This window comes from Aptenodytes forsteri, unplaced genomic scaffold (assembly GCF_000699145.1).
Source record: "Aptenodytes forsteri isolate BGI_AS27 unplaced genomic scaffold, ASM69914v1 Scaffold137, whole genome shotgun sequence".
Taxonomy (NCBI): domain Eukaryota; kingdom Metazoa; phylum Chordata; class Aves; order Sphenisciformes; family Spheniscidae; genus Aptenodytes; species Aptenodytes forsteri.
In genome coordinates this window covers 746532-752824 of record NW_008796221.1, presented here as the reverse complement: position 1 = coordinate 752824, position 6293 = coordinate 746532, and positions in this window count along the sequence as shown.

The following is a 6293-nucleotide window of genomic DNA, read 5'->3' as shown; positions in this document are numbered from 1 at the left end:
TTTTTTTTTATATATATCTATATAGATAGACAGCATTACCAGAAAAATGGCCACACAGTATTTATTGCCACTGCCAGAAAAGAATGCCACTGCTTGGCAAAAGAATGGCTGGAAGATTAAATAAAAGCATGAGATATGGTGGTTATGGTACACCATATCACGGCATACACACGTAACACAAGTGCAGTGGAACAAAATCCAGAGGTAAGAGTTTGTAGATGTCATGTAGATGACAGAAATATGATCCAAGACCAGCGGATTTACTGCTTCAGATCAAATGCACAATGGTTTATTATTTTGTTTACTTAATAGACAAACATAAATAATTGCAGTTCTCTTACGTTAATACCATTTGTTGATTGTTAATCTTGCTGTATTTGGGTAGGAAAAAAGATATGGGAAATGTGCCTTTGGAGAGTCTCTAGAGAGAACTGTCTAGATTGCTCTGCCCAGATTTATACCATATGAGAGGGCATTAGTGGTCAGAAGTGCAACTGTGACTGACTCACTGGATCCTGGTTCTTTTAGATTTAACTTGATGCACTTGAACATCCAAGTCAGCCTTCTATTAACAGTGCAGTTAATTTTTGTTGTAGCTCACAGAGTAGCAATCTCAAGAAGCTATGGAGGGCTCAATTCCTTATTTGCCATTCCCTATCTCCCACCTCTTGGGGCAATGTCCAGCAAGGAAGAAAATAAAAGATTTTCTACCAGGTACAGTTCCCAGCCAATCCTTTAGAAACTGAAACAATAAAGAAAGAAAGTCTATGAGAATGATCTGGTGACTAATTCACTAAGAAATTCACCAGCAAAGAGGAAAACAAAGGGGTCTTTATTTATAAGTCTGGTCCCTAGCCTTGGTGTAGTTTATACCCTGTATACAGTTTATGAACATGCATCCTCATTCTCTCCTTTGTTTTTTTACACTTTATGCAGGTCAGGGGAGAAAGAACATATGTTCAGGTTTTGTATCCAGCTCCTCAGATGAGTTAAGTGGAAAAACATCTTGTCCCTGACCAGAAAGGCTGATGAACCCCACTTGTGAGCTAATTACTAAACCGAACATCTTCGTTAAGCTATAGAATATCCTAAGCACATATGGATGCTGGTCTTTATGCATATAGGAATCTATAATAGTGGAAAGTGAGGTACCTGGGGAATTTAGGCTCCACTACAGCTAAGAGCTACAAGAAACTCACAGGCAGGTACAGGCTCCTGCTGACACAGATAGGCAGTTTATTCTTCAATGATTCCAACTCTTGGTTTGCATCCTAATGGAAAAAAAGTGTTTTCACATGACCTGAGCTTTGGTCAGACTCTTTTTACAAAGCTAAGAAATTTTTTATAATTTACATCATCCGTATGTCCTGAGAGGTGCCAAGGCTCCTGGCAGACTTGCAAGGAGAACCCCACACCATCCCATTTCCAAAGCACCTTTGTCATACAAACACCCCAAGGCACTGTATGCTTTAAAGGGATTCGAGAGAGTCCAGATAAGAACTATATGAAAAAGTAGAGCCTCAATCTGACCCTTAAAACAGGTAGTGAGGGAACATTTCCTAGACTTAAAAGGCAGCAAGATACACATGGTAGAGCAATAACATCCAACTGCACAAATACGTAGGTTCAAGGAATGTATTTTAATATAGTTTTTTACTCAGAAAACATGGATCCTATTTAATGTAGTCTCCCTAAGGTTCCTTTAAATGTTGTTCTGTGTGGTTTATTCCATCAAACTGATGAACAAAATTTTTGTAAGCAAAACATGTTTACTTAAATAAAAAGTCTCAGTAAAATAAATAGATATTTTGCTTACAATAGAAGTCCTTATATTTGTTGACCACAGCTTTTATTTTTGATTAATTTATACAATGATTTTAACTAGAATGGTCAAATAAATAAATATGGAGTACTTCTGATTTAGGGCTCCAAAATACAGTATTTCCACAATTACCAAGTGATCTCTTGTTTTTTCTATGAAAATCAGGCAAAGTCAAACAGACTCCATGAAAGAGCAAAAGGAAAGTTTCTAATTAAACAGACATATATATGCTTTTAGAGCTGAGAAATATCAAAACATTTGCAACTCATTTTTAGAACAGGCTTTTCAGTATAGTCCATATTCTTCTTCTAGAAAGATGAGAAAGGAAAAAATGAGCAGCATTTATTGCATAAAGCACAGACTATCTTTCGTTGATGAACAGTGGCTAAGACTGAGAAATGAGAGAAGTTCTAATCAACACTAGAGACAAAGAGAGGTAAAAAAACCCACCATCTTTAAAAAGGTATCAAAGTCCATTTCCTCCAACTTCTGAGGCAGTAGCTGAATCTTTGGCCTGTTTGCATTGTAAAATAGATGGTCCTGCTGGTAACAAGCTGTGGCTCAGGAAACTTGAGACTCAGTTACCAGCTTTTAGAGGGCTCCTGCGTGCTCATGGACAAGGTAACCAATTAATCAGTGCACTACTTTCCCTATGCATCAATTAAGGATAATAACATTTGCTTTCTTCCTCCCTTACCTACACAAGGACCTGCAACAGCTGACAGATCAGGGAGAAATGCCACTAAGCTGTAAGAGCCTTGTGCTTGTCTCAGGAGATACAGAATATCTCTCCAGGTTTTCTTATCACATGCACCAGTATCTCATATGAGGAGCCTCCAGTCTCAGATGGGGCATGGATGTGCTACGAAAATACAAAGATTAAATGCTCTATTTGCTGCTTCAGTAGTTTACAGCTTTCACACACAGGAAAAAAAAAAAAGTCATTGCTTATGCTAAGCATTAAAGTTTACTCTAAAATTTTATACAAATGGCCAAGGACACTTTTTTTACCCAGACATTCATAACAACTGTGCTTCACTATTGCCCGATATTTTACCCTCAATTTAAAGAAAACCTCTGGCTAACACCACGCAGCTGTGTTGGCTGACCAGTAGAAGGCACAAACACCATCCTGAAATTGTACCAGGAAATGAGTTACTCACTTCACCGTGAATCCCTCTGATGCACAGTGACATTAGTGTGTCTGAGGGGTAGCAGGAACAGCTCAATTAACTTCCTTTGCTTGGGATGTTTGTGAGCAGTAAAAACACAGTGTCACCCAGAGAGGCCAGGAAATGAAAAAAATGTTGTATGTATTTTAAGAGGAAAAATCTTTTTTCATAGGTCTTCTATGTTTTATAGACAGTCATTTACTTAGAAATAGTTCTTGCAGTGAATTTTTACAGCCACAGCTTAGGCACTGCTTCTGTGGATAAATGGTTAAGAGCTATTTTTCCATAAATTAGCGAGAGAGAAAAGCCATAAAATTTGTCATCAGGCTTCAGAAGTGTGCTATTTTCAAGCAGTACAAATTGTGACTGGCTCAGCACCATATGGTATTTAATTTTCTCTAATGTATGCATGTGCACAAATTGCATCTAGGTAACTGGAATGCTGTCAGTCTGAAGATAATTCTACATACACTCTATCAGGTAGAAAGCAAAGGTCTCTGATAATATCTGAATCATTTCAAAAGATGGACTTTTTATTCAGGCACCATTCAAGTAAACATGAAGAAATGTTAAGAGCTAGGTTCTTGGCTAGATCTGAGATTTTATTTCTGAACCATGGCTTGATTCAAAAAAGAAATGTTCAAAATAAATATATGTGGTTTTCAAAACCGTCTTCCTGGATTTTTATTATATACAGCTTTCATGGAAACCTGATGAGTTGTTCCCACTAAGAATAATGACTGTATTGTACCCTGCCATAGTAACATGACATAATGTGGTAAAAAATCAGGAGAAATCTGTGAGATCTTTTTCTGCTTTAGGTACGACTATTCTGTAAATATTTGTGCTGTATTTCCTCTCCTTTGTTCTTTGAAAGTTTTAGGAAGTAAAACAAAGTAGCCAGATCTTAAGCAGGGGCTATGTATACTGCTTCACTGCCTTCTTTACAAATAGACCCTCATGCACCATCCGAGGGTGAGCTTGACACCATTTAAGTGTGAATATATGAACTGGCTATAAAATTTCTATCTATCTACTTTATTTTAAAACCACGTTTTTGTTTACTTTATTCCTTAATAATGATTGGTGACCAGACAGTTAAAATGGCACTCTGAATCATGTTTTAGAACAAACATAGTTTGCTTTCAGATAAGTTATATTAGCCTAGATATTCAGAAATCACTACTGTGATAAAATTACTTTGCTGACTTGAGAGAGAGGATCGTGGCTGACATGGAGCAATGTCAGTTGAACCTGTGATTGCCTCTTTCACCAACTTAAATCCCAATCACCCTATCACAAAATAAATGCCAGGAATAGAATCAGAATTTGGTCAGAAAGAAAAAAAAACCAGACATGGACACTTGGTGTGTAATACAGTGATACAATGGAGAGGACACAAGTAACAGGGGAAAAGAAAATCTTACCAAAATGGCTGGTGAAGAGATGCTCTGCTTTGGACTTAGTGCCCATTGCAGCTGTCACACACACACAAAAAAACCTTAAGACAGAGAAGAATAAAATGACACCCATCAGTAGAATGCAAATGATACATGAGACAGCTTGGAAGGAATGGAAATTTGATATGTAGTGATGGCACTCGTATTAGAAGCTGCGAGACAGTGACAAATGGCCAAAATCAGAATAATGTGCTCTGTCCTGCCAGTTAGCCAAGAGCAGCTCCCTCCTTTCAAGCTCTGAACGGGATATGGTCTAGAAATAGCACGGCATTCAATCCAAACTTTGGGCGATCAGCAATGATTAACAGTCGACCTTGAACCTTCCATTTACATAGGCCGTTTTATAAACAGGATTTGGAGGAAAAGCTAGACTTCGCCTTTCTTTATGGCTATGAACACTTCAGTATCATTGCAGATTTACAAAAACTAATTTTATTGAAATATAAAATGCTGTATTATTAACATATACTCAGAATGGAAGTTAGCATTATGCTGTTGAATATGATTACCCTAGTACTGTGTATAAAATCAAAGGCAACAAAGCCCTAAGACAAGACAAGGTATTTAAGTAGGTTGATTTCTCTAAGATGATGAGAGATGTCCATAAATATATTGCATCTGAGCTGATAAGTAGGAAGAGGATTGCAAACATGCAATAGTAAAAAATTCTTGACTTCTCAGCTGTAGGTAACACTAATCTAAGGTCAGTAAGGCTTAAAGGTCTGAAAATGAATGATAGACTAAGTCTGGGTCACACAGCAACTTCTCAATAACTTTATTATGTTGCTGATATGTATCTGTAGAGAAATTATCTGAAAACAATATTATCCCAGCTGCTCCTCTGCAGACTGTGAGGAAGAATGTATGTGTGGAGCTCCTATTCTCTTTCAAGGCAAAGTCACTTCTGCTAGCTCATGCCACCTGCAATGGCAGTATCAACTAATGTGGCAGATTTTGCACTAAAACTAATGAGGGATACACACATGATATCTTTCATAAGCCCTGCTGTGGGCAGTCATGTCCAGCAGCAAGCTAATGACAAGTAGCCAAGGAAGAAGAGATAAAAGGTGGGAGACTCAGCATAACAGTTTGCAAAATGGATATAGGTATAAATCTTTACAGACAAAAATCAGAGCTATGTGTATTTGAGGATCAAGATATGTAATGAATGTGATATCAGTTATCTTTCTCAGAAATTCTTAGTCAGTAGTTTCTTAAGGTAGGTTGGAATACTTCAGATTGATTAATCTAAAAACAGTATAATATAACCTAAGTTACAGACATTAAAAAGCTTTTGAAGTACATTGAAATATAAAACAACGTAAGTGTATGCAAGAATCACTTTACCCTTTTTGTTTGTTCATGTGAATTTATCGTAAGTTTCATAATATTTGCTATAGTTAAAATCTCCTGGAATCATCTGATCACTTGGAACCTCAGCATTTGCTAAAAATAAGTAGATGTCATATAATTATGAAGAAAAGCCAAGACAAAAAAAAAATCAACCAAGTACACATTAACAGCTTACACATTATAAACTCTTATAATTACTGTAATAGTTAGGCAGACCAAAAAAAAAAGTTCTCAAGTCAGCTAGCAATATGAATCAATCTCCTTTCATACCCTTCTTGCAATTCTTTGGGAACAAAGGGTGAAATAGGGATTCTGTACTGATGTATACAGCACATTGAGATATAAAGGAGCACTCAGGACAAAATAATTTTGCAGAAGCTGAATACATTATTTTAACTGATGTTCACCGTAAAAAGAACAGAGAAGGTTCCCATCTGGAATGTTGTGGTTTAACCTCAGCCAGCAACTGAGCACCACACAGCCGCT